This window comes from Dendrobium catenatum, unplaced genomic scaffold (assembly GCF_001605985.2).
Source record: "Dendrobium catenatum unplaced genomic scaffold, ASM160598v2 fragScaff_scaffold_742, whole genome shotgun sequence".
NCBI lineage: Eukaryota > Viridiplantae > Streptophyta > Magnoliopsida > Asparagales > Orchidaceae > Dendrobium > Dendrobium catenatum.
This window is the reverse complement of record NW_021319204.1, coordinates 175,513-187,757: the sequence shown is the minus strand read 5'-3', so window position 1 is coordinate 187,757 and position 12,245 is coordinate 175,513.

Sequence of the window (12,245 nt, the reverse complement as noted above, 5' to 3'; positions counted from 1 at the left end):
AGCAGGATAAAAATGCTTTATTTTTTAAGATTTGTGTCATCCTATAGGATTAGAATCCAGATTATTATCATTTGATTTTAGCCACCATTACTTTTCTACAGGCCCTGTATTGTATATTTTATGACACTTGCCATTGACTTTTGGATACTTTTTATTCTAGTTGATGTTTTATTTTGATGATTTATTTACTTTATTTGCATAGTAAAAATGACATGATTTTTTATATGTTTCTTTCTTGAATGTGTATGCACCTGATTTCATTTGGCTCTTAGAGATTAAATTTTTCTACTCATAATTAAAATTCAAAATTAGAAGTTAAATAACATATAAAGATAATAATCTAGGAAATGAGCCAGAGGTCATCTGGGTTCACATGCATCTTAATGCAATATCCTCTTTTCTTTTTAAGACGCTTCACCACTTGTGGGTAGAGTTTAGATTATCCAACCTATGAGGATGAGGTGCTGAACCTAGAGAAGTCTAGTCTTTACAAAATTATTTTATAAGCCTTTTTAAAGTTTTATGCATTTTGTATTTAAATATTTTTACTAGCAAACATTGTATTAGAAACTAATAAAATCAAAATTTAATTACATTAGTCTTAGAAGCATAATTCCATTCATAAGTACAAAGCCACCTAGGAACCTCCCTAGATATCGGCCTTAATTTCCAAAGATGAAGCTACCCACACATCTTTTATAAAGACATGATCTCATATATTTTATATGATTAGGTAGTTAGCTGAATTTCCTTTTCAAATAGGATATAAGTCCAGAATGCATTAGTTGGTATATGGGTGTTAGTATTGTGAAGAATATGAAACCGACTATAGATTTAGGATTTAAGGCAACTACTATCACTATCCCATAGTATGAAGACATTCAAATTAAGTAAAACCCCTATAATCCTATTATCTAATGTTGATTTAGATGAATCATAAAAACAAATAAATCAAAAGCTTTGTAAGAGTATGATAAGTTCAACTCTATATCTTATTACTTATCAACCTAATATTATGTTTGTTGTATGCTTGTGTGTAAGATTTTAAGCTAATCTTAAGGAATCACACATAATAATAATTAAATGAATATTTTACTATTTGATTGGAACTCCTAAGTTAGGATTATGGTATCAAAAAAATTTATTATTATGTAATTTTGTTGGAAAAGTAAAATTTATTATTATGTAAAATAATATTTTATGCTTGTGTGTAAGATCTATCATAATTCTGATGCACACTATACTTGCTATAAGGTTGACACAAAAAGTATATCTGGAACCTGTCAATTTTTAGGATCATCACTTATTTCTTGGTCATCTAAAAAATAAAATTTTATTGCTTTATCCACTGCTAAAGCAGAGTACATAGCCATAGGTAGTTATGTTGCTCAAGTTTTATGGTTAAAGTAATAAATTGAAGATTTTGGAATTAAGTTTAAAAATATTTTCATTAAATGTAATAATACAAGTGCTATAAGTATACCAATAAATACTATGCAACATTCATGAACTAACAAGATTTGACATTATTTTATTAGAGATTATATTAATAAAGGTGACATGGTAATAAATTTTGTAAACATAGATTCTCAAATAGCTGAGATTTTTACAAAACCTTTAGCCGAAGAGAGATTTTGAATGTTAAGACATATGCTTTTAATGTTAGACCCTAACATTTAAATTTCTTATATAATTGTTTGTTTTTGTAACTTTTTTTATGTTGTCAGAGGAGGAGAAGAATTATACATATTGGTCATAATTCATTTTACATGCATATATTTTGGGAAAGAATTATTTTTTTAGAAAATTAACATTTAAAAATATTTCTCAGTTATTATATATATTTTTCTAATGCTTAAAAGTTATGAACCAATGTCTTTTTTTTTGGGAAATTTTGGGGCATTGCCCATTCATATATCAAAAAAATTACAAGTAAAGTAATAACCAAACATAAAACTCCAAAACTCAAAAAAGGAGTTAAGGAGTTCTAAAAAAAAAAAATACATAGCAGAAATTAAAAACTAAATGGCTTATGAACCAACTTCAATTTGCACCTTTGTTATAACTATACCCAACATAAGTTTGACATCTTCAAAAAGGGGGAGATTATTGATATTATCTACCTCATGACCTATTCTAGAGATTTTGATGATAGTAAACATATGCTTGGATGTTATAATTTGTGTGTAAAGTATTTTAGGTGTAATAATAGCTTGATGGATGTGCATGATAATTTCTTATATGGGATTTATATTTCACAACTCAAGTTCAATCAAAATTTGAGCTAAAAAAACTCAAGATGGACAAAGATAGATAGCTTGAACATTTTTAAATTAATGTAGGAGTATGTTAGAGGTTTATTAATATTTACTTGCATGGTTTAATTTGCACACAATTTAAATATCTATTTAAATGATTTACATATTATAAATTAAGGATAATAAGTTTAATTTAGAAATCTATAATATTCCTTTATTAAATAAGTTTTATAAGCATCATTGTTATAACTAATAAAAGATAATTTGTTAGGGCAATTAAATGTAATAAGCTCATGTGATAAAAATTTATTTTGTATTCATTTTGAATTATACTTGTTTCATATAAATTTAGTGATGTATGATTATTTTATCTAAATTATATCATATTATTATATCTATATTTAATATATATTTAAATACATGAAAATATGCATAAGTCTTTATTTTGCTAAATATGATATTATTTTGATGGAAATGTGACATAATTTTTATTTCATTAAATTTCTTTGATTATGTAGATAGAAATTGATAGGTTATATGAACCATTAAGAGCTATATTGAATTTATAATGAATTTCTAAGAATTGCTTGATTTTAGTAATACTTGATGGGTAGCCATTTTTGCCTTATTTTAGATGTAAATGAAGACTTTTTTACTTTTACATGTGACTAACCATTTTATAGCCTTTTGAAGCTTATATTCCCTTAATATAAATTAATTATTTATCAAATATAATATTATTAGTTCATAAGTTAATATTAGATTAATAGTTTTATTCAAATTTGATTTTACTTGTCCTTTCACTTTAAATACACCTCTTCCTTTTCATGTGAGGGATAATAAAAAGAGAAACTCAAGCATTTTCTCTATTTATTTTTCATTCCTTACAAGCAAAATCTTGAGAGGAGAAACTTTTTTTTTTATTGCATGATTTCTCTTTATTTGTGATATCGAATTCTTCGTTGAAAAGCTTCAATGCACTAAATCGTGTAACATTTCCTAGAGTTCTTGGGTTTGCTTTCTTTCTAAAAATTTTTACTTGTTATTTTAGTTTTTCACCTTTTATATTGTTTCTTTAAAATACTTACTATTTGGTGTAATACTAGTTGAGAATATTATATTATGTTTTCTATATTAACTCTTTTAAATCCATAAAGATAACAAAGCAAGTATATTTATTTTTTTTATGGGGCATAGATTTTCATTTCAAATCTAATTCTTTTTTAAAAGTATTATATAATTTCAGGAGTTATAGTTTAAATCAACAAGAAAAATATTTTTATTTAAAAGAGTGAGCAAATTTCATATAAATCTATCTTAAAGTGAGAAAATTTTTATATTCCATTTGCATGTAGTGAGGTGATTTAAATTAAATTGTAAGATCACCTTAAATATTTTGGTCATTTTCTTGCAAGTTAATTTGAGCTAGTACTATTTACATCAAATTATATTTTTTTTCTTTTTCTTGATCTAAGCCATTTGGCTTAGTAAATTTTAAATTGTAATTAGATTGGGATGGACTTGCCCGTATCTGAGAGTACTTAGATTACAATGAATTTCTTTGGATTAAAGAAGTGTGATTTGGAAGGCAAACTTGGGATTATTGGATTCTAGCCTGAGAGTTGACTAGCATGAACATAGGCCAGATTTGAATCTTTGCCGAACCACATAAAAATATTGTGTTATCTATTTTTCTTTTCTTGCATCTTTTTTCTTTGACTTTTTTCATAAAAGATTGTGTGATTTTTTACTCTTTGCAAAATAGCTTTAAAATTATTCTAATTCCCTTCTTTTAGTAAGGATTAAAAAACCTCAATTCACACCAACCTTTTGGGGTGCCATAGTCACCCAACACCAACATTATGGACATAACCTAAAATGTCACCCAGAGGTCAATCATACTCTGTCCCAGTCAGCTTGAGCTATCTTGACCAGTCAAATTAGCCAAACTCTTTAAAAATTCATAAATGGTCGAACCCTTCAAAACTTATGCATGCAAAGCATGCTAACTAACTTGGCCTGTTCAAACAAATTTTAGAATATTCTTAGACAACTCGTAACCCATCCCACACTTTGGTTCTACACAGACCTCACCTAAGTGGTCCCCCCTTTGGAAAATCACACCAAGTTATTTTTAAGGTTTTCAAACTATTTTCTTTCCCCCTAATGTCCTAGAATAACTAATAATAATCCATAACACCTTCTTGAGGTATCCTAGCCTTTAGATTAGCATCCAAGGTTGGGAATAGTGAAAACTTAGGAATACATGAATTGTTCTCCTTCCATTATCTCTCTAAGAAAGCTTGCATTTTAATTTTGTCTTTTCAAAGGTCATGCTATAATTTCCTATCATTTTATAGCTATTTTAGGACATCAATGGTGAATTCCACTACTGACAATATACCATTTCATAACAAACCTTATAACTCTTTATCCAATGCACTGCCATCATCGACTTATTCAGCTCAGTTGTTCCTTTGGAGTTAAGGAACAAAAAAAGAGCAAGATCGAGCTTAGACATCAATTATACTTTGGTAAATCTTAAACCCTAATTTTAACCCTCAATATTAAAGAGTTTATAACTCTATTAAATACTTAGAGAGGACTCGCCTATCGACCGTTACACTCTGCTCTCTCTTGGTGATTCTTGGGCGATTTAGGTCTTACATTCAGAAACTCGATCTCATTCCTCTGGTGATCTAGTTTGGATTTTAATTTAATATTTGTAATCTTTGGCTTTCTTTCAACCTTTCCATGGCTTTCGTTTGAGGTTTTCTTTTGATTTTTTGGCTATGAGAGATGACGACTCTGTTCTCATCTAACCCCCTAATAACTTCCATCCATGATGGCCATTCTCTGTCCTTCAAGGATGTCATTTTTGGCTCTTTTTCCTCTGTGCATAAGCTCAACTTTGTGCACACCTTTTTCAAGGGTTTCCCGGCTCTTAAGTTTGATGAATCGGTGGTGTCCTAGTTGGCCGCCCCATTTGCTCTTACACTTATTGGTAAATTTATTTTGCGTAGGCCTAACTTGGATGTTATTCAAAAATTTTTTGTAAGGTTAAAACTCTTCGGTGCTTTTCATGTGGGTTTGTTGGATCCTCATAATGTTGCGATCCAGTTGAAAAATGATCTTGATTATAGTCGTATCTTTGCAAGAAGCTCATACTATATTCAAACTTGTCAAATGCGTTTCCTCAAATGGACGCTGAACTTGATGTGAGGGAAGAATCACCTATTACACCTGTCTAGATTTCTTTCCCTAACTTGATACTTCACTTTTTTAATTCACAAATTTGTTTAGTCTTACAACAATTTTTGGGAGACCCTTACAAACAGATCAAGCCATTGCTTCTATTTCTCGATGCTATGTGGCTCGTGTCCTTATGGAACTTGATGTTTCTAAGAAACATCTGAGTGAAATGTGGATAGGTTCTGAGTTGAATGGATACTTCCAAAAAGTGGAATTTAAAAATTTTCCTATTTTTTGTTCTCATTGTAAAATGCATGGCCATGGTGCTAATGAATGTTTTAGGTTGCATCCTCAACTTCATAAAGATAAAGCTGTGTCCAAACAATCTCAACAAAATGATGGGTCTCTTATTGAGAATGAGAATTTACCTTCTGCTGAGATTGAAGGAAATATTTCCAATTTGGGTGATGCTCCTTTAAATGTGCCCACTGACCCAACCCCGCTTTATATCGCACCCTCTCACATTAATTCAGTTCCTACCATTATGGAAGCTCCTCCTTGTATGCAGGTTAAAGATCGTGTATGTGTGCGGCTGGACCTCTCAAAAAGGCTTACAAAAGGTGTTTGGGCAGCGCCTTTTCTGAAGTTTTATTGCTATTTGATCAATCGATGCCTTCATAGGAGCGGCTGATCGTTACTCTGGATGGTGAAGATGTTATTGACTGTGAACCTATATTGGGCTATTTACACAGAGGGATGGAAAAAAGAGCGGAGAACCGGCAAAAAAAAGAAAGAGCTTCGCTCGGTTGGCCCTCCTACGCTGACGCCTAGAGATGATTGCAGCAAATACGAAAACAGCTTTCGCCCTCCTTGGTGCTCCATGTTGTTCCAATGATATTGATAACTTGGTGAATCATGGGCTAACTGCTCTTCCTCCCCTAAATAATGCTAACTCTGATTTGTCAATTTTGTATTGTTTATTGAATACTAACAAATCTTTTAATGTTGATGTTGCTCTATGTAATGCTCATGATCCAGGAGATGTGTCTGAAAATGAAACGATTAGTAGAGACAATAATTTGGGGTCTACTGAAAAGGCTTTGTTGGAGAAAGAGAATGTAGAACTTGGCCTGAATAATAATGCTAATGAGGATGGAGAATTGTTGGAGAAAGGTGAACTTCCTCAAAAGGGTAAGGAAAAGGAGGTGATTATTGATTGTAAGTCACCTCTACCTCTCTTCATAGTTGTGATGCTTTTACTGATAATGATGAATTAGAATTTTCTGCTAAATGCTTTGCTAAATATGACAATGATATTAGTTTAATTAAAGCTCAAAATAAGCATTGTAGGAAAAGCAAGAACCTTGTTTTTTAATCGGGTAGAAATACCAATTCACAAACTAGCCGCTAGTTTTGTTTCTTATATTTAAATCGATTATTTGGAATGTTAGGGGTATTGGTTGTTTTTATTCTCACTTGTGGGTTAAGAATTTATGTCGTATTCATGATATTTCTATTATTATTTTACTTATACAGCTAGTCAATTTCTCTAATTTACTTAATAATGCTAGATTTTTAGGTTTTAAACATGCCTATGCAAATTGTGCTAATAAAATTTGGGTTTTTTTGGAAAGATCTGGTTTGTATTGATATTCTTGATAATTTTACTCAAGTGCTGCATTGTAATATTTAAGTTTTAAATCTTAATTGTTGTGCTTCTTTCATTTATGCAGCTTTTTCTTGTCGGATTAAAAAAATTCTTTAGGATCAGTTATCTGCTTTTCATAGAATTTGTCATTTCCCTTGGTTGGTGGGTGGTGATTTTAACACCATCTCTAATACTTTGGAGTGTATTGGGGGATCCTCTCCTATTTTGCATTCCATGGAGCATTTTAATAATATGATTATGGATTGTAATCTCATTAACATTGACTTTTCTGGTAACATGTTTACTTGGAATCGGGGGAAATTATCGCTAAGGCTGGATCGTATTTTATTTAATGATAACTGACTTAACTCCTTTAGTTCTATTTTTGTTGAGCATCTTAGCCGTACTCTTTCTAATTTTTCTCCTTTACTGTTTTCCCTTAATACTAGACATGTGAATTCCTTTCCTTAATTTAGATTTCAAAATATGTGGCTCCAGCATGACTCTTTTATGAGTATTGTTCTAGAAAATTGGAATGTTCATTTTCATCATGTTAACTCTATTAAGGGCATGAATAGACTTTTGCTCAAGTTGAAAAGACTTAAATAGCTTTTCAATTGGTGGAATCACAATGTTTTTAAACATATCTTTACTAATATTTTAAATGCCGAGGAGGCTATTAATAATGTTGAGCTTAACTATCAAATTTCTCCAATTGATACTAATTTTTCTTTACTTAAAGAGGCTAAGGCTTGTCTCTTTAAATTATATTCCCAAGAGAAAACCTATTAGAAATAAAAAGCTGCTGATAAGTATTTGGTGGAAGGTGACAATAATACGAAATATTTTCATGCTTTAGTCAAAAGGAAACGTGCCACGAATTCCATTAAAAAAATCAAACATGAGGATGGTACTGTTACTGAGAATGCTAAGGAAATTGCAATGTTGGTTGTTCAACACTTTTAGGAGAGGCTCAACAAGGCTTTTATCCCTTGTAATTTTGACAACCCTAATATTATTCCCATCTCATCTCATCGGAGAATAATGATTTTCTTACTAAAATTCCTCCATTAGATGAATTAAAAGATATTGTTTTTGATATGAATGGTAACTCGGTTGCTGGTCTGGATGGTTTTTCAACTAATTTTTTTTCAAAAAGCTTGGGATATTATTAGGGAAGATCTCTATGATGCATTTTTTGAATTTTTTTGCTGGTCATACTTTGCCTAAATTTTTTTCTTATACTTCTATTGTTCTAATCCCTAAGAATAATGATGCTAGTATTTGGAATGACTTTAGACCGATTAACCTTTGCACTTTCTGTAGTAAACTTCTTTTTTAAATCTTTATGAATCATTTAACTATTGTTCTTCCTAAGATTATTTCTCCTTTCCAAATGGGTTTTGTTAAAGTTTGGGCCATCTTTGATAATATTTTGTTCGCCCAGAAATTTTGCCATGATTTGGATGTTAAGGTGAGGGGTGGTAATTCCATCCTCAAACTTGATATCTCCAAAGCTTATGATAATATTAGTCGCAATTCATTTATAACATCTTACAGTTATTTGGTTTTAACATGGTTTTTATTAACCTTATTAGAAATTGCATTGAAGGCTCCTTTTTCTCTATTATTATTAATGGTAAGAGATTTGGTTTTTTTAATCTTCTCATGGTTTAAGGCAGGGAGATATTCAAAATTATTAAAATTGTACTCCTAAAAAAAGGAAAAGAAAAGAAAAGAAGAAAAAAAGTAATTATATCAGATAAAAATTTACAGTCTTACTAGAATCTTATACTTAAATTCATAAAGGATGAGATATGAGAACTAATACAAATGAAGGTGAACTAACAAAATTTCAATTTTAACTCCAAACATATCTAATCTTTAAGCTACATTATTCAATTCAAAATTTGAAAGTCAATGATTATATTCATAACATATGAATTTCAGTTATGCAACAATAAGGATGATTGGTTAGGGTAATTGTTAGTAATTTTTTCAAACAAGAATTATAACTTTTTTCATTTCCACTATTTCGAAACTATAATATATTATCATATATTTTAGAAATTTTAAATTATCAATTTTTATTTTGGTTTTTAGATTAATCATAATTATAGATTTATTTATTACTTGAGGACAAGTTAAGTAGGGGAGAATTTGATAAGTGTAAATTATGTACTATTTTATATATTTTATTTTTAATAAAAATGTGTTTTTTAATTATTTTTTAGCAAGAAAAATAAAAAATGATAGAAAACTATAAGGAGCTTACAGTGTTGTGGCGTCCAACGAAACAACGTCGCAATGCTACCATTAATATTACTGAGACGCCCCAATTCTGACATTATGGAGCCTAGATCTCTATCTGTAAGCACTACGGCGGTAATATAAATAACGTTGCATCATTATCAACATTGCAGCGTTAGAAAGTCATCTTAGTAGCACCAAATTCTATGTTTTCATATGCTGAAGTGGCATAATTTCTCACACCTTAGCACCATTTTTCCCCTCGGGCACATTAACACTCGAACGTCCACAATGCCATGCAACTATAATTGTCACTTATTAGGGCCACATTTTATCAGTGAAGAGATGTGATTGTTCACTATTTAACCGATCCACATCAGTAAGTGCTACAACATTGCAGAAATTTCAATGCTGAGGAGCTAATTCACTTCAACGAAGCTAAGACACTAATCTTTTAAGCGCCATGATGCTAGATTGCCTTTTTGTGTTTTCCTATTAATAGTTATCATGTTAAGTTTGTTAGAAAGTTCAGTCACTTGTGTAAATTTAGTACTTTTTAGAGTACTTTTATAGTTCCTTCGTAGAGTAAAATCTAAGGTTGAGAAGTACAAGATATAATTATTTTAAGTGTTTAGCTTATGTTTATTAAAGGAACTCTATGAGTTAAAGGAAAAAGGAGTGTAGAGGTAATACTGATTCTTCCTGGTGATATCTTGTACCTTTTATTCTTTCATGAGTTTAATGAAAATGAGTTTGCTTGTTATTCATTCTATGTATTGCAAGATTCTCTTGTTTTAGATTGATGATGTAAAGTGCACGTTAAGTACTAATGAAAGCTCTTATTCTATATTTATTAAAAGATATTTTCAATATTATCTCGCTCTTTATTTGATGCACCTAGTGGCTATATATGTAATTAAAATATAATTTGATTTATATCCTCGATAAAGAAATACAATAACAACTATGAATATTGAGATATGATTTTGCATACGTAGACATAGGATGTAAAATATTTTAGGTTCTTAAAGAGATATTACAACTATAGGAGGTCAGTAGATATCATTTTTACCCCTACAAACTTGATAGAGATCTAGTGATACATATGCTCTGAATCATATATATAATTAAGACTCTCATTATTAAACATATGCAATTTACACTCATCAATCCAAAACACCTTAATTAAATATTTTGCCAAATATTTTTACTTTTTTATTTAGTGATAGAATATCTAAAAGTAATTTTTTTTATTTAAGTAGAATACTTATTGTAATTAGAGTAAATATTACTAGTTTGTTACAAAAAAAAAAAACTTTCTTGGCGGTTCGATTCTCTACTCTATTAATTTACTACTTAATTTGGCACATTTACTTGCATATATTAAGTGGGATGTGATATTTTTATATATAAAAAAAACTAAGTATTGTTTAGAGGTGATAAAGCCCTAGATTTTTTATATAATTAAAACATTCACTCCACAGCCCCTAACAGCAACATAACATTTTAAAGTGAATATGGAAATACATACGTATACATGCCTATGTCATGTGGTGAATGTTGCACTTACTAAAATGGAGCATGACCCTGTAGAGTAGAAGCTAACATTAACCCATAGTAAAATTGTCACTCTCCTCTATAGAAATTATAACGTCAAACTGATGCTTAAAGAACACATCAAGAATGTAATATTTATTAGCAAGCTCCTGCAAAGGATTCTCTTAGAGCTGTCCATGCCCTAAGGATCACCTACCTAAATTGAACCAGCTCACATCCAGTAGTTTTCATAATTAAGGCCATTCTCCTATTAGTAAAACCACTATTCAGGCTATAAAAAATGCGCACATATAAATCTTATGACTATCACATTATTGATTGGTATAATCAATTACCTATAGCTATTAAAGCCTTGGGGCTGAATATTCATTCTTAGGATCTCGTATCTTATTCTTATGGTCATAGCAACATAGCATTACTCAATAACCCATATTCTGAAGACTCGCTCAAGTCACTTGGCCATAAAACTTGCCCAACGAACATGCTGGAGAGGTGAGGGCCACATTAGAGATAGGGATACATGTGTATATCATCTCTCAATGATCTCCTCCATTGCAACCTCCTAGCACAATTCAACTTTCTAAATCTTCCTCTATGTAGGAGTTATTGGCTTGTTATCTTTCTTATTGATGGGAAAGCTTATATCAACAACTATCATCCTCTTCTTGCTCTCAAGGGAGCTAGACATCTTCTTCTCGACATCTATTAGCTTACACTACAAAGAAGCACCATCCTCTATTTCTCATCACTTACTCAGCCAAACTTAAAGTAGATATACTGGCCACCTCAAATGAGTATATAACACAAACTAGCACACTCATATATAGGAAATAAATATGACTATATTGATACCCTCATTGATTTTTATAATTATTTTCATAGATGGTATTTATAGTTAATGATAGACAGCATGTCAAATCATAGTGTTAATTAAGAATATCTAAAGTGATCTCCAAAGTCAGGGGAACAATAATGACGGGGTGGTAGTCCATGTTGCAAATCTATTTTCATGGCTTATATTTTGATGATTGACAAACACTATTTCTCTTGGACTGCGTGTTGCTTCTAACTTTTCAGGAATCAAATATCGGACGAACAAGACAAAGCCAGTTCAGGATTGCGTAGGTTTAGGGTTGAGTCAGTCTGTACTTTTATTTTTTACTTTTTGAGTCTTCTTGTAATGGTCAAAGAGACTGATGCTAAGTAACCCTACACACACACACTTGAGAGACTTAGAATTTCTGTTTTTACTCATATCGGCCAGGACAATTTTTTTATCGGCCTGGACAATCAGGCTTAAAACAAAAAGTCTAAATAAGGATTCTTAATTAAGGCAACCG